Raw genomic sequence first — 26,568 nt, forward strand, 5'->3', positions numbered from 1 at the left:
ACAGCTCTGTTTTCAGCACGCCGTTTAAGTGCATGTTTCTTTAAATGATAATGAGCTTTGCTCACCCCGCCCCTCTGTTCTGTGCGTACACCGTTTGTAACTCAATAACACAATAACCATAACGCGTTGTTCATTATAAACATGGGATTATGAATTATATTGAGAACGTCATACATAGAAAACATGCCGTAATGTACCCTGAGTGTAAAAATAGCCGCATTCATAGTGAAGCGTGGAGCAAGCGATTTGCAAAGATTAATATAAATATTAATATAAAGGTTAATAAAACGTTACGCTCACTTCAGTTCTTCTGGAGGTGAAGCAGGAACACGAATAGTTGGTACCGATCCTTTTTTCAAGAGCAGCTTCTTAGCAAATAACCAGCTTTTTACTGACCTCGTTTGTAAAGCAGTCTGGTGTGTGAAATGATTCGCGCAAACATGAAAGCATTGACGTTGATCGTGGGGAATATTCCCTTCGAAAACAAACTCAGCCACTGTGTCTTCAGCTGTACGGATTTAGGAACATCAAAATGACTGCTGTGTTCGTTATTACACCCAAGAACAGAACACCACAATCGCTTAGACGACATTCTGCTCATAGACAGTGCTCCAGATATCAACAATGAACGCGCCGGTCAGCGCGGGCTATGATTGACAGCTCGCTCACGAGCGAGGGCGGGTCTGTGTTGAAACGCTGCTGTCAATCAACCATGTGACGTCACAAAATCGAACAGCTTGATTTGAGATGGGGAAAACATATAAGAAGATTAAAAAAAAAAAAAGTGGATGGATTTTTGTCATTTTATGATGGTTGTGTACAGGCACTGCCAACACACATTTCAGTACAATCAACTTGTAAAAGTGCATGTACCATTATATGACCCCTTTAAGTATAATTTAAATAGGTTTAATAGCTTTAGCATGCACATAAATAAGAGACACCATACACAATGAACTGGAAAAAAGCCTTTTGTGAAACTGTGGTGGCCCTTAAAAGGGCCTTTGGTCTGTTGGAAGGACTTCTACACCAGATGCTGCCATGGAACCTCACCATGTACAGAGGAAAAGTAAGATGCGTTGGTTTCCCTCCCATGGACAGCCTCCCTTGATGGACAGCCTCCCTTGAGGAATTGTTAGCACCTTGACGGGCGATGCCTTGCATGCTGCTGTTCGTTCCATCCATTGGTGCAGAGGGGTTAGTTGTTTTGCTTCTCCGCAGGAGATTGTGGAGGACACATGTCGCTTTCAAACATGCTTCGACATTTTGAGGGTGCTGACCCATGACCCTGTGGTACATCCTGAATCTAGATGCAAGAATGCCAAATAGCCCGGGACAGACGGTAATTGAAAATGCGTTGGTATCTTTGCAGGTTTTTTCCCGGATAGGGCCGCAGAAGATGGCGACGGAGTGGGAAAGCTTGAGGAAGTGGGCCTAGATGTTCAGCACCTGGTAGATGGGCATCTGGCGGGATTGTTAGGGTGCCGGCTTCAAGGGCCCTGCCAAAAGCAGAGTCCCTCAAGGTTCCACCGTTGCTTCCGCGGCCATAAGTACCCACATTTATCACCCTAAAGCAGTAGTTGGCATCAACTACTGCAAGTAATACGATGGAATAGGTTCCTTTATAATTGTAGAAATGGGAGTCTGAGTTGGGTGGAGCTTGGATGACCACATGCTTACCATCAATGGCCCCCAAACAATTAGGGAAATTCCAGTGCACATTAAAGTCCTGGGCGATCTTCTGCCAATCTTCTTCCTGTGGCACTGGCATGTACTGATGCACCAGACCCTCCCAGATAGCCTTTGCCACCTCAGGGACAATGGTGGACAAGGTAGACCAGCCCACTCTGAAGCGATAGGACAGTGAGTGGTATGAGTCTCCAGTGGCTAGGTATCTGAAAATATAAGACATAAGATAAGTTGGTGGTAAACATTTATATTTTAAAAATGCAGGTAATGCTATAAATAATATTGCTTGAGAATAAATTATATTTACAAATATAATTATAAATAAATATGTTTCTATATTACTGACTTAAGTTTGTACCCGAGACAAATTGCCAGGCGCTCGGCTGGGCTGATGGACTCCCGGAATTATGAAGTATCCTCCCTGGTAATTTTTGGGCCAACAGCCTGGAGTATCTCATCAAATTCCTCTCGTGAGACCCGAAAATACTCACGGAAATCTTCCCCGTTTAGGTTTAGACGCATCTCTTGCACTAAACGGTGATACTCGCCGAGATGTTTCCTCCGAGCCAGGTAGTGTTTTACCCACACTGATTTGGAGTATTTCTTTTTGCGTCTCCAGTAAATGAGTGCAACAACAAGAGCCTTTATTCTCCATGCATTTATCATGGTTGAATGAATGAATGAATGAATGAATGAATGAAAACATCAAAAATGACCGCCAATAATTTTGGAGGGAAAATGAATACAACATTAAAAACAAACAATTTTTTTACTTATTTATGAATAACCATGCATTTTTTAAAAGTATTAAGTGTTTCGGGACAAGTTTTTTAAAAAAAGTATTAATAATTCTCAACTTGCACATACTGATTTGATTGGACTATATTGGGATACATCACATCCGGTCGGCCGGTCGCATACGGTCTATTCGCAGAAGTTCAGATATTTCAACGGATCCAAAGCTCAAATCGGATCCGAATTTTCCGCATACGCATATGATCGGAACTCCCCGCAGCTCCCATACGACTCTCCATTGGAAACGAATGACTTCCGGTCCGACGGCTGTCGTTTGTCGTGTGCAGTGGAAAGGTGGCTTAACCTGTTAACATGGGTACAGAGAAAAATACGCACCGCATACGCACTGCAAACGGAGTATGTGTGAAACATACAGTCTATTGGAATACATAGTTCCTACATGACGTCACAACATACGGGCATTTGCCGACCCGGCGCCATTTCTGTGGGCATGTTGTGGGCAGAACATTAGAAGAAGAAGCTGAAACGAGTTAATTTTGTGATAAAAAGAGAAAATGGTCATCTCCTGCTGGGTCAATGGATGTTCAAATCGTGCCAGAGGTTCAGTTAAATTTGGATTTTACAGTATACCCGTCATTAGACTTCATGAATGTGAGAAAACTAAGCTTTTGTCAGAACAACGACGGAGGTTATGGCTGGCGAGGATAAACAGGAAAGAAACTTTGTGTCAGGTGCACAATGTTGTGTTTTTATTGCGAGTGTACACAAATATAAGTTAACACTTTGCAGTTTGAATGATGTCCTGTATGAACAAAATTATAAGGTATTAAAAACATACAAAAACAACATTGTTTCCACTGTTCAATCGCGCCCGCGCCTCTCTCTCTCTCTCACTCACTCTCTCACACACACACACACACACAGACAGACAGAGTTAGCACATACGGATCCACACAATTTATGACTGAAATTTTCGCATTGTACCTCTCTCTGTCTTGTTAATAGAGTCTCTTTATAATCTCTTTATAGTCTCTGTCACTTTGTCTCTTCGTGATTTTCGTAACATTATAAACAAAGAAATATTCGAAATTTGCTTGTAAAACTTTGTAAACACAGTAGCTTATGCCATCAAAGATGGCGTCTCCGGGGAGGTCACGTGACATTAATTGGCCTGTGGGAACTATGTATATGCCTCATAATTCTGACAAGTTACTAATAATAAATAATAGTAAAAATTACAAATATTTAAATGTAGCCAGCGGCGTCAGGCACCGGAGGGAATGGTAAGAAAGCACCAACAATTAAACGTTCGACTACGCCACCCGGTATATACCGGGAACTCAGCCCCAGGACAGGGCACGCACAGGTTCGTTACCAAAAGAAATGGGTGAGCAGAGAGACATAGGCCAGGGAGTATCAAAGATGAGGCAGTTTTATTCAAATACAAAATTTAAAACCATCAATACATTAACATCAAGGGCTCAATATTCACATGTCAAAAAGAAAGAAAAGAAACACTTTGCAAAACTTCCATAAAAAAATACAAATACACAAGAAAGCTTAAGGGAGGGAGATGGACTACTGTGACCCTCAATTCACACACCACACTTAATACCCACACGCACATCCACTCTGGTGAGGTCACTCAAATAAGCACGGCACTCAACGTGAACCCCGTTAAACAGCGGCTAAACCCATCCTCTGTACACTTTCTCCCTCACTCCGTCCCAAAATAAAGAAACAGTCAGTTCACAAACAAAAAAAATAATAATAAGAATACACGAAGACAATATTCAAATCAATCTCGTCTTGTAACTCAAAAGTAAACTTAAACCTAAACAAAAGGAAAGGAAATTACATACAAAACACGCAAAAATAAGCACAAGACAAAATAAAGAAAAATCTCAATTACAATTCGGAGCAAACAAGAAACAAAATCAAAATGAAACAAACAGGACCACGATCGCCCGCACACAGAGCAAGCCAGCGAGAAAACAGCCACGCTCACTTTAGTTCTTACACTTCGGCGAGCAATCGTCCAGGCTCACCGCTATACAAGTTCAAGTTCGCTCCAACGAAAAAACGACCAAAGTAAGCCCAGGCAAGACAGCAGTGCGTTACGTCAACAGACGCGCATCTCGTCCCGCAAAGTAGAGGTGAAACCCTTGCTCTCGTCACTCAATCGAAAACATTCTCAGCGCAGCACTATGCGTGTTCGCTGGCCTCAACATGCCACCGGTTGCTCGTCAATGAACTCAAAGCCCGGGGCAGCCTGTGCACGGCCGCACAGAGCCGAGACCGCACTCCAGCTACTCTCCCATTCATAAATGGCGGCCTCCGTAAAGGGGCAGTACGGGTGTCAACGCATCCCAAGTGACAAAAACCTCCCCATTTTATACCATGACACCAGACTCTCCTGATAGGTTCAATGTTTTCACATGACACTGGCCCAATGATCAAAACACGGGTACACTTCACCCTGCTACATAAAGATAACCCTAATACTAAATATAACTCATTAAGACACTCAAAAGCCAATTATAATTATTTTTATGTTTTTAAGAAAAATTACTAAAGAAAATTGCAGCTGCTAATTGGGAATATTTAATTACATTATTGGCCTACTGAATATATTGAAACAGATTTTTTAATATAAAAACACATTACTTGAATCACCAATAGAAATAACAGAGATAATGGATCTCCTTTTTTGACACCTCTACCTATTAATCCTGGTCCCAAAAGGTAGTTTATCAGAACTAATTGCAATTATCATCCACATATGAAGCCAGATTGACAATCATCTGATTTCATTTAAACATGACTAACTTTAGTCGATTTGCAAAGATATGTGAGAATAATTTAGAACCATTATTGATTAAAGTTATAGGCCTCCAATTCTCTATAAATCTTCAACCGGCTTAGGAATCAGTGTAATCAATCCCTGTAACATAGTTGGCAACAATACTTGAGTCATTCCACGAAACCGGTACGATTTGGACAAACACATTTTTGGATTTTTTACTTTTATGTATTACTTTTCTGAACAACCCACAACATTAATTACATGTTTAACTTCCAGAAAATCATATTTTCCCACCTCAGGCATCAAATCCCTATTATTATTGGTAATTATTTTAAGATATGGGCACTATTAGTCTTCAACCCCGTTATGGACACTATGGGAGCTCTCTGAATATGATTATAAAATATATTTGTAAAGAAATCAACATTTTCCTATTAATCATATGTCCCTCACACTAATTCAGTAATTGTAAATGTAAAATTTACATATAATTTTACACTTATGCTATACTAAAGCCTGAAATGGGCACTTTTTGTGACAGCAACCTCATCATTTTTGATCAAAGATGTGGCTTAACTTCAGAATTTAAACTAAAATCAGTATTCTTATGATTGCTCTGAACATTTCTGACTAAGTTCAACAAACATTAAATTACTTATTCATAAACTTAAAAAAAAAATGAATAAAAATGTATGTGACGGGGTTGAGACTAAGATTAACAGGGTTGAAGATGGTAACGGGGTTGAAGAGACAAATACAGCTAAACATATACATCGTTGTTTTTTTCTCAAATTCACTGAAAGATTTTCTATGAGCACTGTATTTCATTATGTAACCAAGAAAAACAACATATATAAATTGCAATTGCAACTCAGTTTTATTAACCCGACTGCAGGAAAAACAACAATAACTTTAAATACATTAGAACATTATAAACTGACTAAATAGGTCATCAAAATAAAACATATTACTTGTGTGCTTTTTTGATGTGTTTGTGTGTCTGTGCGAACATGTTTTTGTGTGTTTTTTTGCATGTGCGCGCGCTTCGTGGCAAAAAAGTAACGGGGTTGAATGTGACGGGGTTGTGATTTTTTGCTTGAAAATGGCCACTGCTCTACATGTAGTGAACAACAAGAGAGTACATGGCATTCATTGTATTAAGAAATCATGTATACTTTTGAAATAACAAAGATAATTTTCACAAGTAATAGAATTCTATCTTTATTTGATGTAACGGGGTTGAGTCGTTGAGCTTGACGACCACAATATCAGATTCTAAATAAGTTATAGTTATAAAAGAAGGTGGTAACTTGCCTGTGTCTACACACAGTGTTGTTCAGAAGACTTCTATGATGTTAATTCATGTTATTGATGTCACATATAAGGATCTGTTCATTAGTTTTATGGGGGAGAATGGTTTGTGTAACGGGGTTGAGGGATTACTGAGGGACGGAACTAAATAATGTGATTTTAATAAATAATCATGAATTTACTTAGAAAAAAAACATTACCAGCAAAAAAGCACAGATAGATATTCATGGGAATGGCAAAATGTATGGACTTTTTTCTAATTATATTATTCATATTCCAAGTACACTTTCAAAGAAGGCCATGAGGGACATGACAAAATAGGTGGTGTCAATTGAAAAACAGGATAATTTCTAATATAAAGATAATATGCATGTCATTATTTTTAAACTTTATTAAAGGAGACATTTCAATTGATACAAAAAGCTTTTAAGAATAGATTTTGGTGACCCAATAGGTAAAATACACTTAAAAACTTCAGAGGGACTCAAATCGTACCGGTTTCGTGGAATGACTCACTTAATTGACGATGGTTTGAAACAGAAAATCTTCCTCTTTGTCACCCTCCAGCACATTAGGTGGCGCTTTGCGCCCTTTTATCGGTTTGCAACTCGCCAGTAAATGCACAGAAGAAGAATCACACGTCATAAGGCTGCTCCGCACTTTCGTGTCTGAGGTGATTCGACTTAAGAAAGGTTTGTGTTTTGAAGCATTTTAAGTGTTTAAGTTGATAAAAACCGTTGATTTAATTGTATAATTTTTTGCAAGCGCTGTAGAATGAATGGATTATTATTCAACGTGACATTGTAATGCTGTATCTAACATTTATTAGTCTTATTTTTGTGAGTAAAGTGCATCCACACACAAAAAAAGTAATAGAAAAGATGCGTCTCATTTTCTTGGTTAATAACTGTGGAGATGTCTGACTTTCTCTCTTCAAACATTGTAGCTTTTTATTATTTCGCACATCCGGGTCACAAACTGCTCGTTCACTTTAAAATACCGAAAAGCAAAATAGTGCTTTAATTATTGACCATCATTGAGGAAAACAGAAGAAAATCAGCAAATACGAATTACTCTGGCAATTATTATATTAATTATAGATAATAATATTGAAGCTATGACCCTTTAGTTACTGAGTTTTGCCCCCTTATCTAAACGCATCAACCACAGTTTACAAAGAAAAAACAAAAAGCTATAAAAACAAAGAAAAATTGTGTCTATTTCTGCGCATATTTCATGATTTAAAGTGGAGTACACAAGCCATATGTGCAATACTTCAGAGTCTGATCACCTTTTTATAAAAGAAAGCAAGAAATTAATTTTTGTATTCATACAAACATCACATTAAAGAGCATTAGAATTAGACAGGGTTATACATCCCATAAAATATTAATTATGAGTAAAGACTGTACAAATTATACATTAATAATGTGTGCATTTTTTTCATACACTTATTTCACTTTATGATACAATCAAGTATTAGAACAAATTAAAGTTGTTCAAATAAGTGAATATTTCCAGCCCAAATTCCTCAAAAATAATTAGTTTGATCATCTTAAATGTGTCCCATCCTCTGGCTTTGACTGGATATGATTATGTTTTAGACAAGATTGGAGATAAATCATAATAAATATGCCACACCAATAAAAACAATAACTTGCAGATCTTCTTTTATCTCAGGACTGTGAAAACACCAGCACCGCTGGGACATTATCACACATATAATGTTGCACATTAAAGTGGGTAACAATGAAATGGGAAGTAATATTGAACTGTTTGAAATATCAATACTTCTTTGTCAAGTTTAACGAAGTTAGTTTAATTTTCTCGTCAAAATTGGGGATCATCTATTGACAATGCAGGCAGAAATAAAGAGTATATAGACAATTTATATACAAACAAGAGCTCCAGACAAACAATGACACTCAAACCCAGTGTTACTCACATGTGGAGCAAATCAAAGCAATGTCCATGTTTGTTTTCAGGCCTTCCCGCTTCGCCCTTCTCTCTCTCTCTCTCGCTGGAAAACATTTCTAATATTAACGCAGGTCCTAAAACTCTTGCACAGTCATAACCCTTCACTTTCCAGTGATTTCTTCTAAACTTTTCTCTTTTGTATTGTCTCATCTCTATTTCTGCAGTCTTTCTTCAAATCTTCCTCTTGCTTGTTCTCTCTGCTCCACTGTAGAGAAAGAACATGTGTATCATTATATCGGATTCATGCATTAGTGTTAAAGTGACAGCAGCCTAATATTCCTGCTGCAGTTTTTAATCTTAATCAAACTACAAAAGACAAAGAAATCTCTCCTTTCTCTTCAATGAATAACAGTTTTGTAACTTAACTGAAGATTATTTGCAGTGTTATTTTACATTTGATTACTTTATTCAATTTCTGAACCTGAAGTTTTCTTTAGCTGTAGTATCGAAATTGGAATCGAGAATTGTTCAATTTCACCGGTATCTAAAATTTTGGGTGTCATAACCTTATTACAATACAAAGATACATGGGTAAAAAAAAAACTAACTAGGCCTATTTTATTAATTTATTGCTTTTTTTTGTGGTGGGGCCAGAAAAATAGTAATTGAATTCATTGAGTCAAATCGAGAATCGAATCAAATTGAAATCTTGTGAATCTAATTGAATTGGGACACCTGTATCAATACACAGCCCTAAATTTGTGTACTAGTGTTAGGGTGTTTTTTTTTTTTTTTTTTTTTTTTTTTTTTTTTGGCTAATCAGGTAATTTAAAGCTATTAAAGGCAGGGTAGGCAATTTCTGAGATGCTAGCAATAGCAGGCTAGCTTAGGAAGCATTTGATTCCACCCTCCCTTCAGAGCGTCTCCAAAGCCACGCCTCCTTCGAAACACATGAACACACCCAGCAGAGTCTACAAAGCATCTCAAGAGACGGCCTTAATCCTCAAAGACACAAATATAGAAAAAAACAAACAAAAAAAATTCCCACCTTTTACATGTTTTTGTAGGAGGCCTCTAATGCAGAAATAATGGGCTTTTCCATTTTTGACATTTTAGTAAATTTTTAGGGAAATGTAATATTGCAACATTGGGCCTGTTGGATAGAAGAATTTCAGTGATTTCACTCACTGTATGAACAAATTTAAGGGTTCATTTGCAGGATGTGCTGCTTATGTCATATTTTTATGAAAAATGTATTACAAAAATATGTTCAGATTTTATTTACAAAACCAAATGAACTGAATGAAAACTTAGGCATTCATGTCCATGATTTAGCTCTGTTCATAGCTAAATTCAATTATATCATAATATAGGCTACTGTCCCAAAGGCAGTTCTTGTCCTCCGAAAAGCAGAGGCAGACATTGGGTCTCATTCATGAAACACGAGCAGAACTAATTTTTGTGTAAATCGTGTGTAAAGTGGTTTTGGTGTAAATTTTCGGATTCATTAAATTGTTCGTATTTTCCAAATGTTAGTTGGTACGAAAGAAATCTACACCTGCTCCCAGCCACGCGTAAATAGTGCGTTTAACATCCGAACGTTTTGCTCATTAATAAGGCTGTATTTTAATTCACCTTAATCAGGTACATATTTACACAGCATTTTGAAAAAATATTATATATAGTAATTACATACGGTTTTTCTTTTTACTTTTATTATGAGAGCCAGTAATAGCATATCTGCAAACGGAACACTTTAATCAAATAATTAATTGCTTTCAATAGGGCTGGGCAAACTAATAGCCCCTTAATTGTTCTTTTGCATTTATGCAATATATTGAAGGCCAATCTTAGAAGGTTTTTTGGCAACAGGAACATTCCAGCGGGAGATTGCAGACAGGTCAGGGATATCTCAGTCATCCATGAGTCGCATCATCCCAGATGTTCTTGATTGCATAATAGGGCTAATGCCCCAATATATAAAATTCCCCTATAACCTTGTCCATCAGTTGGAGGTGAAGCAAAGATTCTTTGCTATTGCAAACCTGCCAAACGTAATAGGAGCAATTGATTGCACACACATTCACATCAAGGCGATGTTTTGATAGTAATGTATATGTAAATGATAGTTTTTCCTATTCAGAAATGGAAATGCATCATGTGATGGACATGATGCATTTCCATTTCTGAATAGGAAAAACTATCATTCCATCAATGTGCAACTAATTTGTGATGTTAAATGTGCACTACTTAATGTAGTGGCCCGCTGGCCGGGTGGTACTCATGATAGTTTCATTCTTCGGAGCAGCTCAGTTGCTAGACGTTTGGACAGTGGTGCAGTTACAGACGGATGGCGGTATGTACAATTTTATTTATTCACAACATTTGACAAATATTTGAGACTTTCCCTCCCCTCCCCTACACTCAGGTGACAATGGTTATCCCCTGACACCATGGCTTATGACCCCATTGATAAATCCCCAAAGCTGGCAGGAGATGGCATACAATGAAGCACACGCAAAATCTCGGTCAGTTATTGAACGCACAAACAGTATATTAAAGGGGCGCTGGCGGTGTTTGGACACATCAGGTGGTACACTGTTATACAGACCAGAAAAGGTTTGCAAAATAATATTGGCCTGCTCCGTTCTACACAACATTGCCATGGAACATGGTCTGCCAGACATAGAGGATATAATTAGACCTGATCATGGTATGGTGCCTCCAAGGTTGCCTATCCGACACATAGACATACCTCTTGCTGCAATTGCAAAGCGACAGGAACTAATTATACGTTTCTAAGAGTATGTATGCATTAAAAAGCAAGCGTACAAAATAGTTTCAGTAAACTTTATTTCTTATGTTTAATAGCATCACATATTTCTCGTAGGCTAACATTTATTTCTTTTAATGTGTCATTTATTGCCAGCACAGCTTGACAAATTTTGTCTTGCTTATCCAGCACTTCCTGACTTAAAGCCGTCTTCTGTGCAGATCCAGGATGCTGCTGGATATACCGGTCGTAAGATGAACAGATCCGGTTGCCGCTTCAGTGGTCTCATGGGCGGACACAGTTGGCATTTGTCTGTCTTTACAAAAAAGTAAAATCTGCTCAAATGTCAACTGCTTTGTGTATTTCCTCTAAAATTATATTTATTTTACCATGTCAGCTGCCCCCCCCCCCCCCCCCCCCAAAAAAAATGAAATGTAGCCTTACCATCTGATTGTGCTGACGTGCTTTCCTGCAAAGGGGTTCATCACTGTCACCATCGGGAATTATACCCGACAGAGAAGTTTCGCCAATTATGCTAATGATGCGTTGATCGCATGTAGATATGCTCTGATGATGGTAGTCCTCTTCCAGTTTGAATACAATTTTTTCGAAGTGAACTAATTCGTTTTTTGCAGTCAAGCTTCATGTCGAACCATTTTCTTTTCACTTCTGGGACTGTTCGATTAACAGATGAAACTCCATTAACTGCATCTGTAAAATGCTGCCAAGCTTCCTTTTTTTTAGGACCTGATACGCCACTATGTACACTTGAAAATAAAATGTGGTGTTTTGAATGAACTTAACTGAATAAAACTTCAATTTCTGCATCTGAGAAATTTCTCTTTTTCATTCGCTTTTGAGAAGACATGTTGAAATCCTTCGTTTGGTACAATAATATGATGCCCATATATAGTTGTCAGGCGGATTTAATGGGCGGGATTTATGGTAATTGAGAATAAGCGTGCGTCCCATTTACGACTGATTGGAATTCATTAACACACACATTTCACTATCACATCTGACGTTTACTAAGTATTTGTGAATCAGGAGAAGAGTTTTCGGGAAGGTCTCTTTACGCGCAAATCACTCACATATTTACTCGTATATTTACGAATGTTTCATGAATGAGACCCATTTGCCCATTGCAAAATGTGTTGGTGTAGCTTTTAACACAGTGTCTGCAGCGTCCTCTAATTTGTTCATATCTTTTGACATAAACTTTTGGAAATGCTCCAGTGGCGTTTGAGGGGAGACGGCATCGTTAGTGATAACCTGACCTGAAAAATCAGTGTTGGGACTGATAAAATCCTTTTTCAGCCAGTGATACCTGTTACGGGGCATGGTCTGTGTTCTTCGATGATGTACTTCAAGTAGGGCTGGGCGATAAAACGATAATTAACGCGATATAATTTTTTCTTGATAAAACGATACCAAGAGTTCGATAAATGTTCGATAATGTTTATGTACCAAAAGCGGAACGAAACTCATTTGAACCGCGCACCACACGGACCATTAATCCGCTCGGCTCAAAGTCCAAACGGCAGCGCAAGCTCACTAGAGCAGATGCGTTTACTCTGATCGGTCTCGGTCACGAGATCCAGTGAGAAGCGCTTGAATTCAGCGAAGAACACAAATGTCTTTGTGATTTAAACCAGATGAAACGGCGCTGACAAACAAGAGAAACACTGTGTGCGCAACGATACAGACGGCTTTTCCGTCTACAAATTCCCATCATTTACCATGGATTTACTGTAATGTTAGCCTAGTAATATTAACTGCACCATGAAATATGAGATATACATATTGAATTGTATTATATTATTAATGTAGACAATGTATTAAAGGACTGATGGAATATAATTACAGTATTTAATAATGAATTTAGGCTACTGTTTTTCATACAAATACCATATAAACCATAAAGTTACATTTTGCCATGATAGTGAGGTGCTGTAGGCTATGCCTGGTTTTTATCTGTGGTTATCATGATCTAAATGCATGATACTGGATGACCAATAGTTAATTTAAATAAAACTCAAACAGTCAGAATATTATATTTTACCAAATAAAAATGAGGTCGTTACATTTTTTTTAACAGATGTTTCTGTTTTTGTTAATGAACAAAATTTAACATGGTAAATCTGCATCCTAACTCAAGCTAATACTACTGTAAACTCACTGTCAAATATGCATTTCAAGACAAAACATGTAATATTAATATTGCAGCCTGCACTACAAACTGCTGAAGATACGTGCCATCAAAGTCAGGCAACACAAACCTGTTTCAAGACTTGAAACAATATCCCCCATTAGCACATGCAGGCACTTAAGAAATTAATTTTCCAATAAAGATATTTATTTTGTTAAGGAAAAATGACAAATGTTTGAATGTTCTACCTCAGATTTGTGAAATGTTCACCTGTTTGCCAAGTGTTTGTCATGATATGTTCTGACAATAAAGAGTAGTTTAAAACCACAATTAATGCTCTGGTTTCTACAACTTTCACTTAGGAGCAAAAATCTGCCTTTAAACTTGAAAGAAATATAGATTATAGATTTGACATTTATCGTCATAATTATCGATATCGACTGATATAAAACAATTATCGTGATAAATGTTTTTGGCCATATCGCCCAGCCCTAACTTCAAGTCAAGTTCGCAGGTTGTGTGAGTTCATGGCCAGGTGAACAGGCCAGTGATAGGGCTGGACAATAATTCAATATCAATATATATCGCAATATAATTTTCAATATGATTTTTAAACACATTTCCGATATTTCAATATAGCCTACATTACAGGCATGGGCTACGTTTACGTTTTCATTTTTACTGCGTGATAAATATAAGCAGCATGGCACACAACGGCCAGGATTTTCTGGCCTGTCGAATACCTTGGTCCAAAGTGGGCCAGCTCGGGCTAGAGGAGTGGTTACGAACAGAGGTGGAGTTTACCTGAGCCGGGAGACGGCAGCGGCGGATGATTCTGTCAGCTAACATCAGCATTAAAGACTTTTAAAATAATTTACCTCAAAACTCACTTTCATGTTTGATTGCCTTCTGGTTGTGATCCGATGTGGATTCTGATCACCGTATAAGGTAGAAATATAAATATTTATACCCGTTGCAAAAGACTATGCACGCTATCATTACCATAGTAAATATGGTAAATATGAACGCTTGAAGAAATCAGACAAATCATAATGGCTATCACAGTCATGTTTTTATTTTATCTGTCAGTAGCCTACTGACAGTCTCCAGTCTCTTTATACCGGACTATGATAAAATAAAGCAACTTTTTTTCGGGAGCTTCCTCTGTTTCTCTGACTGAAAATATTTGTAGCCTACTGGGAGTCAAGAGAGTGCTAAAGCTCCTCAGGTCGTATTTTTGGTGGCATATTTGTAGAAATTATCTTTCTTTCTAAATGTGTTGTAGCCTAAATATGTCCTGTAACTTCCAAATAAACCGAAACAGCCTCGACTGAATTAGTAAGTGTGTCCTATTTCTTTTGTGAAATAGACGGTAGCCTAATTTAACCTAGCCTAACGGTAGCCTAATTTATTTCTGTGTGACTAATGTGCAATTTTGACATAAATTAATTAATTGTGATCAATGTATCACTTTTTATTGTAAACCTGTGGTAAAACATTGATGCTTGGGTTTTAAATATGCAAGTAAACAACAAATAGCCAGCAAACGGTCGCTTTTATCAGATTTGTTTTGCGATCACGCTGTTTCCAGTGATTTTTTTCTGATTAGTTTTCTGATAAAACTTCCATTTGTTGGTGAAATGATGGGTTAGTGTGACGTTGTTCCAGAGAGGCGCGTTACGGGCGTGTTTTAGTGAAGCGCTGCAGAGCTTCTGGCCCGACAGTGGAAACGCAGCAGATTTTGGGCCCGGTGCTACAGGCCCGAGGCTATTATTAGCCCGGCACGCCCGTTTAAAGCCCTGGCTCGCACTGGCCCGACAATGGAAACGTGGCTATTCAGAATCATCAATCGGAATGAATTTAGGGTGTCATCAACACTCAAAATGTCCCTCAGCAACATGTGTTTTTGTTGTTGCTCACTTTTTTTCTTTTTTTTTTTTTTTTCTGCAGCAACTCTGAGCACTTTTCACATTCTTTATCCTGGCTGAAGCACTTTTTTCAATATATAAGAATAATATAATCAACCTATGTTAGCCTATAGTTTAAAGTTAAAGATATTAATATTAATAAGTTGAGTTTTATTATTATTATTATTATTTGATGGTGATTTCACATTTCTTGTTTGTATGAAGGCTAAATACAAATAAAATATTAACAATAATTTATTTGTACCATTTTATTTTATTGTACCTATAGTTTTATAGGAGGATGTTTCAGAAACTTGGTAAATACATTTTTCAGAAGTACAGGACATTAATTGTGGGCGTTCTTGGTAGTTTTTCCTGAGGCTTTTATATTGTTCATATCGATATCGGAATTATATCGTATCGACCGAAATTAAGAAATATATTGTGATATACATTTTGGCCATATCGTCCAGCCCTAGCCTGTGATCAGCCCTAGCCTGTGATCAATAGGATAACGGAGTAAATGTGGTCTTAGAGAAAGAAAAAAAACATCTGCAGGTTTAAGTAGAGCTAAAATTGATGTTGTAATATTACAACAGTGGGCCTTACGGTGTTAAATTACCCAAAGCCCCGTTCACACTGCCAGCGACTTTGTTGCTGTATGTCGCTAGTCTCTGTACTGTGAATCGCTTGTGGGCGTTCGTAGTGCTGTCGCTCTAATGTTATTGGTAGACTGCACGTCTGGCCATATAGAAAGTACCATCACAAGTGATATATAAAACTAAGATATTCTAATTTGACTAGGATTTAGGCTTAAAATAATAAAAAGTAACATTATGCTGTTGGAGAGTGCATGTTTTTATATTACTAGTGATGCACGATATATCGGCCACATATTGATATCTGCCGATAAATGGTCATTTTTGATGTTATCTATCCGATAAGAAAATAAGGCAGATATATCAAAGCCAATAGATAATAGATTATTTATTTCTGTTGAGAGATGCGTGCTTTTCGCCATGATGGTTTTGAATGATTGGAATCACTTGGAAGAGGAAGATACAGTTAAGTGCAACATGTGCAGCACAAATCTGTCACATAGGCTTCATTACATTATAATAAGAGCACGCCTGCAAAATAATGTGAATTCTTGTTCGCCAGTGTTTCAGCGCGACGAGCGCGTTATGACGGAAAGAGCGCGTCTGGAGTTAAGCCTTCATGACAAGCACAGTCAGGTTCGCTTGAGCATTCGCAGCATCTTGTGTCATTGTAAGTTGTAATATGTTTATTTTGTGCATATCTGATTAATCTAATATAGGATGTGTTTGGTTGAGTTAAAGGGGTGGTATAATGCCCTTTTCATAAGATGTAAAATAAGTCTTTGATGTCCCCAGAGTGTGTATGTGAAGTTTTAGCACAAAATACCCTACAGATATTTTTATATAGCATGTTAAAATTGTACATTTTTGAGGGTGCGCAAAAACGCACCGTTTTGTGTCTCTTCCTTTAAATGAAAATGGGCTGCTTGCACTCACACAGACATGCACTGAAAATTTCAAAAACCTTTAGTCTTTTATGTTCAAACCCGATGAAACTCGAGAAGAAGTGACAACATGTAGAATGCAACAGGACGTTTCTGAATGGTTAGTTGATGAATTTATGTAGCGGATGTGTAGTTATCTTCTAGTCATTGATTAGCATATTCTGTCTTGATAATCTATAAATCGTGTTCTGGGGGCGGGGTTTATGTAAATTTTAGGGTTGGTGATGTTACTAACCCTGGAGGAATGTGTAGTCCCTACCAGCCGTTTGTTGTAGTCCTTAAAAAGTGATTTCTTTAAAAGCAAATATCTCCCTTTGCTTTGAACTTTGAGCATTGTAACTTTGCAGATGTTGTTTATGCTCAAACAGCAACATTACACACTAACTAAAGTTAGAAAAGTAAAATCATAATCAACCACCCTTTAATGAACGATGCAGTAAAGCGCTTCATTGTACCGGTGATCATCTTTATCTTTAGCGTGCGCAGCTCAAACAGCAATGCACTATAATTGGGACTGTCATATACATGCCATTATAATGAGAACACTATTGTAATAAAACGTTGTGAATTCCCTGGGTTTAGTTGCCGTTTCAGCGTGTTGTTGTGGGAATAGTGCAGAACAGGGATTACACGTTCTGACCAGAACAGTCAAGTTCGCTTGTGCAATCATGTCATTTTGTGCAGATATAAGTTGTAATATAAAGTTTATGTAATATAAATATCTGATTAATCCAAGGGGGTAATCCAGCACCCGGAAAGCGTACCTTCCCCGTACCTTACATTGGTTAGCAAGCCATCACCTGCTGTTAGCGTTCCATTGACTCCCATTCATTTTGGCGTCACTTTGACTGCGAATAACTTCACATCTGAGGCATTTAAAGACTTTATTTATCCATTGTTTATTTCTAAAGAAACATGACAGTGTATAAAAGTCTCCATTACCTTGTATCTTACGTTATGGCTCTGTTGTTTTTGTTTTTGTAAAAATAGGCTAAAAATTGTGTCATAACCACGCGACTCTCTGTCGCACAGTAGAGAAATTACCGTATAGATAGAAGGAGAAGCTCACAGGCAATCGGGGGGACGTGGAGGCATAAAGTCAAGGGAGAAGCCCATAGAGAGTCATAAAGTTGCTCCTGCTCCTAGCTAATGGACAGCTCCTACTCGCCCTCTCCGTGTCTGCAAGATTTGTAAGGGAATGATTCAGATTTCTCTTGGCACAGCTACTAGAAGACTTAGAACTGTCAGACAGGTTACAACTGTCACATCTACGTCGTCAAGCTCAGTTTGAGGCTGCGTGTAACACTTCCCAGTGTATAATGAAGAATTCACACAGGGGGTTGCACATTTGAAGTGTATTTATTCTGCAAAACAGGAGTTGAACGTTTTAGTTGCAGCTCTCGTGGTTATCACACACCATCACTCACGGGGAAGTCTCGCTCTCTAACTCACGCGAGGCTTCACACAACACGTTTTAAACATTACATTGTAAAAATGCAAACATCCTCTTATAGTTCAGCATGTAATCATTGTAACTAAATCTCTGCTATATTCAACAACACTCGTGTAAATAGCCATATGAACTCATAACACCCGTTCCATCTCACTAATCAACGCATAGCACGGTTAATATAACATATATCTAATTCACAGTCTAAGCAAACACTTCGGAAATATACACATCACCATTAAAGCTAGGGTAGGTAATCCTGTTCAGAAAAAAAAACATTCCAAATTTGTTTAAACTGTCTTTATATACCAATACATAATTAAAATGTAAGTACTCTGAAAAAGAAAGTATAAAAATCGAGTGTCTGTAGACCTCTCACGACTGTTGTAAACACAGGTCATTATTTCCATTCACTCCACCCCCTCCCTTCTGGGCTCCTTCCAAAGCCACGCCCCCAAAACACATGAACGCGCGACGCCAAACGCTCAGGCTCAGCTGAAGACGCATTTATTATTTACCTGAGACGAGCGGAGAGGAAGGAGCGCAGTGCATGCAGTGACATCATGTCAGAATCACATGTAATAAAATACCTAACTTTATCACTATGAATATAAACAAATATGATGGCTTTTAGTACTCACTATCAAGCTAGCATATCGATACTGGTAAAGTTTAAAATATATTTTGTTTGATTCGGTAACGAGCTATATTTAGGCTATAGGTAACGAGCTATATTTATAAGGCAAAGCTAGGTTGCATTGATACACGTTTTTCCATTACCATCAGTTAAACTGTGATGAAGGTGAATTTCGTGTAAGAGTCATAACATATACGGTGTTTTGCATGTAAGAGTTTCCATGATGAAAACATTGTTGACTCTGATGAGGACTAACGTTACACTCCGGTGACAAGTACCGCATCGTCGGTTCGAGGACAGGTCCACTCCGGGGTCGGGGACGAAGCAGAGGAGGTCGTTCAAGAGTGAGGGCAGGGTCCGAGGAAGTAGTTTAGCAAAGTAGCAAAGCTGGCATTGGTACTTTTTGCTGCATTTTCTCAGCCATTGTGCCGCAAACTCCTGCTTACTCGGTGTAGTGAGCTGAATATTTCCGGGAACGGTGACATGTGATGATGAGTGCACGCAGGGCTGTGCACGCAGTGGTGCTCGGGCACGAGACATGAAGGCATCTGATTGGTTCTTTACATTCGCACCGAATGGCAGTGATTGGTCAGAGTTTTTACTGTCCTACAGCTGCTACAGAGGTCAGATTTTTTCCATTCCTTTTTCTGAACACATAATGTATTGACTACTATCAGAATGGAAGGACCATTTCACCCAGTATAAAAAAAAATGTTTCTGAACAGGATTACCTACCCTACCTTTAATACACAAGTCTCATAAACTATTCACCAGCTTACCTGCAAAACAGGAGTTAAACGTTTTAGTTGCAGCTCTCGTGGTTATCACACACCATCACTCACGGGGAAGTCTCGCTCTCTAACTCACGCGAGGCTTAACGAGAGATCGGTTCCCTAACCAACATTACGCAACATCGCTGCCACCTGCTGGTGTACTATGAGACTAACATTTGTCACTATTTTAACATTATTATATTTAACTACCCATTATGACATTATTGAAGTGCAATACTCAGTCATTGCGCTACATGCGCAGTACGCTCAGCTATCAGGAAGTGAGTGCTTTTAATTGACTTCACTTTTCTCCGTTGAAGTCTATGGGGTCGCTGTGTCCATTTCTTATACTGTCTATGGATTAATCTCACTTAGGCTGCTAGAAAACAACCTGCTAGAAAAGTTCTTCAGTTTCCCAGTGCTCGTTCTCTTCAGCTTCACCGTGTGCGGTCAAACAGCAATGCAAAACATTAAAAGCTATGATTGGGACTGTCATTCATTACACTATTGTAATAGAAAGTTGTAAATTCTTTGGGTTTAGTAAGTTGCATTCTTCAGCAACCGTTGAGTTGATTAGCCTTCTAGCAAAGCGATTCAGTTTAAAGGAGAACTTGGTAACTTTTTTAACTTAATAAAACTGTCTAGAAATCATTTGGATGGTTAAACAACCTATTCTGGTGATATTGATGACTTTCCCTGCTCCCCCCAGCGTTCCCAGGTGGAAAACCAACCTTGCAACTTGGGGACTGCCGTCCCGGTAAGACAGAAATTGGAAGTCTCGTGAGAAGCGAGAACGAGAACAAGCGCGAGCGCGAAACACGAATTGCTTTACGGCAATTCGACATAAACACACACGCATGTATGATGTATTACCAGATTACCCACCTCGGTAGACATAGCTCCACACGATACAGTTGGCTTGCTCCGATCATAACAAACGCACATGAGCAGCGGTAGAGAGGGGGAGGAGGCTGCCGCAAGTGAGTTTTTTACGTCCGTGTTGTGAAATATACGCCCCCCCACAGCTGTAGGGGGAGCTCGTGGGGAAAACATGCGACAACAAAAGGGAAAATCAGCGAAGAAGTGACTAGAGTTCGCTAGAGTTGCCGAGTTCTCCTTTAAAGTTCATTCTCTTCAGCTTCAGCGCGTGCAGCTCAAACAGCAATGATGTCATTTGAAACAGTAAGCCTGATATTAAAGATGTTTACTATTACTGCTGTTCCATGGACTGGTACCTTGTCGTGGTGGAACAGCTTGTGAGTCCCAATGACCCTGAGAGCTAAGCTGGCGGGGGACTTGTACCCCTGGTAGCTTTAAGCAAGCCAGACAGGTCAAAGGCGAGAGACCAGACGAAACCCAGTCCACCCTGCTAGCCCGGCAGCAGGGGCTGGTATGCTGAGTATCAGAGCGCGTCTGCTTTCACAGCACCTGAGTCGGTCTGTCTCAGTCGCCCGGTGAGCAGAAGAGCACCTCGCCAATGGTCACGGGGCAATAGACCTAGTTAGTTGGTCACTGCGGGGCAACTCATAACTACACCAACCGTCACACACCTGTGTTCCGTTGGAATCTGTAGCACTGAGTCCAGAGGTGGAAGTTTGACCTGGGCATCCATACTTTCACTTAAATTTTGCCCGGGCGCTCTCTACTATGAGCATCTCATCTCTCCATTATGACGTCAAACATTCAGCCCCCACGACTGGCAACTCGGGAGCACTCTGTCCTTAAGAGTGCTGTCGTTGCTCGGCAAGGTTCGCGTGTACGGCAGGCGCGTCCTGGTCGTCATCCTGCAACTGTCGCATACACCTCCATCGCATGCTGGAATGTGCATTCTCTTGGTGTTAGTTCTGACATGGACTGCGTCTCACCTCGTAAATCAGCCCTGATTGATGCAGAACTACTCCGACTTAACATCTCCATCGCTGCCCTGAGTGAAACCTGGCTGAACGGTGTTGGCTCTGTCCGGGAAAAAAACTATACTTTATTCTGGAATGGATACCCAGACGGTGACAGACCAATGCACGGTGTTGGCTTTGCAATCCAAAACAAGCTACTTTCCTCAGTGGAAAAACCTGTGCCCATCTCCTCACGCCTCTCGCTAACTCTAGTGCATGGCCTGACATTCTGGGAAGCCATGGATATGGCAACATGAATGACAACGGTCAGCGCTTACTGGAATTTTGTAGCACCCACAAACTCTGTGTCCCCTCCTCATTCTTTCAGGGCTCAAGCTCCTCCAAGGTCACCTGGCGTCATCCACGTTCTAAGCGCTGGCACCAACTTGACCATGTACTGGTGAAGCGTGAACATTTGAAGGAAGTAACACACTGCCGATCACTACACTCAGCAGATTGTGACACTGATCATGCCCTTCTACGTTGCAAACTAAGGATGGTCCCAAACAAGTTTCATTACGCCAGGCCAAAGCCTACTCCTCGTCTGGATGTTTCTGCAACCTATGTTCCTGCGTCGCAGCATGCGTTCCAGGAACTACTTGCTTCCAGCTTTTACTCCTCACCTCCTCATGCAGACATCACGGCTGCCTGGCAGCACTTCCACTCTGCTACCACAAAGGCTGCATTTTCCATCTTTGGAAAGCGATCCAGATCCCAGCCTGACTGGTTCAAAACCCATGTCAGCCTGCTCCTACCTGCAATTGACTCTAAACGTTCAGCCAGACTATCCTACCTGCAGCATAACACTCGCTCAAATAAGGCAGCTTTGAAGCAGGCATGCCGCAATGTCCAGCGGGTCACTCGCACAGCCATGCAGGCTTACTGGAGCACACTGTGTGACCGTATTGAGTCAAGTGCATCCATTGGAAACATTCGAGGAGTCTTTGAAGGTCTGAAAGAAGCCTTGGGCCCAGTCCCTAAAAAATCCTCTCCACTCTGTTCCCTATCAGGTGAACTTCTGACTGATTTGGAATCTCAATTGGCGAGATGGGCGGAGCACTATAGCCTTCTTTATGCTCAGCCTGTCACAGCCAGCACACTGGCAATAACTGCTGCTGTTCCTGAGCTCCCCCCTATGTCTGATCTGGATGCAGATATTACCATTGAGGAAGTCAAATCTGCAATTAAAGCACTGAAAAATAACAAGTCTCCCGGAGCTGACGGCCTCCCCCCTGAGGCTTATAAGGCAGGCGGTGATGTTCTTGCCTCTGTCCTACATCATCTGGTTGTGATGTGCTGGAAGAGTGGATATCTCCCAGATATCCTTAGAGATGCCAACATCATTACCATCTATAAGAACAAGGGGGACCGTGCAGACTGTAACAACTTCAGAGGAATATCTTTGCTCAGTCTTGCTGGCAAGATATTTGCTCGCACTATTCTACCACGTCTACAAATCCTTGCTGACCGTATCCTCCCTGAAAGCCAGTGTGGGTTTCGTGCTGGCCGCTCCATAGCAGACATGGTGTTCTGTGTTCGTCAACTACAGGAAAAGTGTATTGAACAGCATAAACCTCTGTTCTTGGTGTTTGTAGACCTGACCAAGGCTTTTGACTACGTTAGTCGATCTGGACTTTTCCTCATTCTACAAAGACTTGGCTGCCCTCCAAAGTTATTGAAGGTGATCACTGAGTTTCATGAGGGCATGAAGGCAACCGTACAGTTTGAAGGCACTCGCTCTGAAGAGTTCCGGATAAGGCGTGGAGTAAAGCAGGGATGTGTCCTTGCTCCTACCCTTTTCGGAATTTTCTTCTCTGCCCTACTACGCCGTGCCTTCCCTGATGACTCGGGTATCCTTCTACACACCCGCAGCTCAGGAAAACTGTTCAATCTGGCCAGACTGCGGGCGAAGACCAAAGTACGCCATGTTATGGTACGTGAGCTGCTTTATGCTGATGATGCTGCCTTTGTTGCCCACTCAGAGGCAGATCTACAACTACTCTGCTCATCTTTTGCCGCTGCATGTCTAGAGTTTGGTTTGCAGATCAGTCTTGGAAAGACAGTTATCCTTGCCCAACCTGCAACCCTGAACCCTACAGTATACATTAACAACACACTTCTATCTGTGGTAGACAAATTCACCTATCTGGGTTCCACAGTATCAAACAACAATAACCTTGACGCAGAGCTTGACATGCGCATTGGGAGGGCATCATCGGTGTTTGGAAAATTGAGCAAGCGTGTCTGGCACAACAAGAACCTCTCATTGCTCCTCAAAGTCCGTGTATACCATGCATGTGTACTTAGCACCTTACTATATGCAAGTGAGACATGGACAACTTACAGGAGGCATGAACATCGCCTCAACGCCTTCCATTTTCGCTGCCTCCGCTCCATACTGGGTGTATGCTGGAAGGACCATGTGCCAAACTCTGTCATACTTGAGAGAACTGGTTCCAGTGACCTGTACACCATCCTTCGTGAACGCCACCTCCGTTGGACTGGACATATTTATCGAATGAATGACACCCGCCTCCCAAAAATCTTGCTGTATGGCGAGCTGGCAAATGCCCCCCGCAAACAGGGTCGCCCCCATCTACGTTTCAAAGACGTCATTAAGAGGGATCTTCAGGCCTTCTCCATCAACCTGGACAATTGGGAGGCACTTGCAAATGACAGACCCAACTGGCGTGCAGCAATTAACAACGGCCGCAGGGACTCTCAGGAGTCCTACAAGTCATTTCTGGAAGAGAGACGCTCAAAACGGGAAGCAGTTCGTCGCACTCGACATGAACGGCCATAGTAGTTACTATTACTGTAATATTAAAAATGTGGTTTTTTTTTCAAAAACATTGATGCGTTATCATTAATAACAAGCATTATTTTGTTCTCGTATTATTTTCATCAACAATATGGTTTGATTAAAATAATTTCCTTATTGTCCATGCGGAGGCGATTCCATTTAATTTATCCATGGGTTAGGTATTTAATTTTAATTACATTTTTTTGTCAGGCAATAGATTTTTGGTAACACTTTACAATAAGGTCTTATTTGTTAATTTGTTAATGCATTACATCAGTGGTTCCCAACCTTTTTAGGGGACTGTACCCCCAAAACACTTTATCCTTCCTGAAGTACCCCCACAAGCGCATGTGATCGGTGTGATTTTTAGATTTGGTGTAAATTTTAGGTTTGCACAGTGTAACATCTCATTTACCTGTAAATAATAATATTTTTACTTCCTATAATAACGCATACTTGTCTTCGTTCAATATTTGTATGACTTTTATTTTCACATCTTCACATGTCCAGACCAATTATACAAAAACAAAGATCACATTTTATATACATAGTAGCAGCCTACTCTAAATATGTTTAGACCTGTGTATGACACAAAAGGACTCACCAATTAATGAGAAACTTGACCCTGTCTCTCACTCATAAGCTTGGTCAGTCTTGGGGGCAGTGTGGCAACAGCAGCTATCAGGCTTTTCTCCAAGTTGAGTCTGTTCCTGTGCTTGGACTTGATTACGGCCATGGATGAAAATGTCACTTCACATAAATATGTAGATCCAAATGGCAGGAGTTCATTCAGTGCATGTTTCCCCAAATCAGGATATTCCTTCTCCACATCACACCAGAACTGTGACAGGTTTGTTTCTGAGTACCTCATCTTCAGTCCACGGTCTGAGGACACATCCAGCAGATTTTCCTGTAGTCTGGTTGGAATGTTGTTATCCGTACTTTCAGTCATGAAAGGATTACGGACCCAGTCAAGTTTGGCAGACTTGCTTTCAATATCAGGGAAGTAGTGGTTGAACTCACTGTTGAGTCTGGATAAATGTGTGCTTACTAGTTGCACTATAGGAGCTCTGTCAACATCACCTGCAGAAAGGTAGCTGTTGAGCTGCTGGAAACAACTTGTGTCCCCATCTTCACATTTACTCTCCCACAGTTTGATCTTCTTCATGAATCCACACACTTTATCATACATGTTTAGGATGTGTGTGTCTTTACCCTGCAAAGTTAAATTCAGGTTGTTCAGTTTGCTAAAAAAAATCAGCGAGATATGCAAGGCGGGCTACCCAGTCTGTGTTCTCCAACATAACAACAAGGGGATGTGAGTGTTCTGCCAGAAAAGCGCTTACTTCGTTGCGCAGCTCCAAAAGCCTCTGTAGTGCTTTCCCTTTCGATAACCAACGTACGTCGGTGTGAAGCAGTAGCTGTTGGTGCTCAGCGCCACTGTCATGACAGAGCCTTTCAAACAGTCTGTGATTCAGAGGCCACGATTCGACAAAGTTTATCACTTTCACTGCGTCATTCAAAACTTCATGTAACTCAGGACTCATTCTCTTACTGGCCAGTGCCTCTCTGTGGATGATACAGTGATTCCACTGAACCTCGGGGTTTACTTTCTTAATCTGCGCTATTAATCCTTTCACCCTCCCAGTCATTGATGCAGCACCATCCGTGCACACATGAATACAGGACTTCCAATCCAGATTGTGCTCTGAGAAAAAGGTGTCGATAACGTGAAACACATCTTTACCGGTAGTGCTCCCCGTTAGCTTCTTGCAGAATAGAATGTGCTCGTTAATTTCAGAAATGTCTCTGTATCGCACAAACGCAATAAGCTGGGCTTCCCCGCTAACATCTGTTGATTCGTCCAACTGCAGCGTGAATGAACCAGACAGTTTTAACTTTTCCACTACTTGATCGACAATATCAACGGCCATGTCATCAATCCTCCGGCACACTGTGTTATTGGACAATGGTACCGTTTTCAGTGCATCAGCTGCTTTCTTATCAATCATTGTTTCTGCAAGAATTACAGCAGCAGGCTAAATTAGCTCCTCAGCAACAGTAAATGGCTTTTTGGATTTAGCCACAAGTAGCGACACAGCATATGAAGCCTCCAATGCTTTGGTTGACACTGCAGTCGCTTTCTTTAATTTTTCTTGACT

At 40.1% G+C, this 26,568-nt stretch overlaps 1 protein-coding gene across 3 annotated transcripts in view; it reads left to right on the forward strand.

The window, feature by feature from the left end:
• Positions 1-7,184: 7,184 nt before the first annotated feature.
• LOC307157109 (uncharacterized protein) overlaps positions 7,185-26,568 on the forward strand; it is a 43,617-nt gene continuing 24,233 nt past the window's right edge. Inside the window, exons 1-3 of one of the 3 annotated variants that reach the window (XM_079868874.1) lie at positions 7,185-7,254; positions 10,788-10,835; positions 11,474-11,580. The gene's annotated coding sequence lies outside the window, so the exon portion shown is untranslated. The remainder of the gene's footprint in view (positions 7,255-10,787; positions 10,836-11,473; positions 11,581-26,568) is intronic. The other 2 variants (XM_079868875.1, XM_079868873.1) reach the window with 2 other exon arrangements.

This window comes from Squalius cephalus (genome assembly GCF_949319135.1).
Source record: "Squalius cephalus genome assembly, chromosome: 4".
Taxonomy (NCBI): Eukaryota; Metazoa; Chordata; class Actinopteri; order Cypriniformes; family Leuciscidae; genus Squalius; species Squalius cephalus.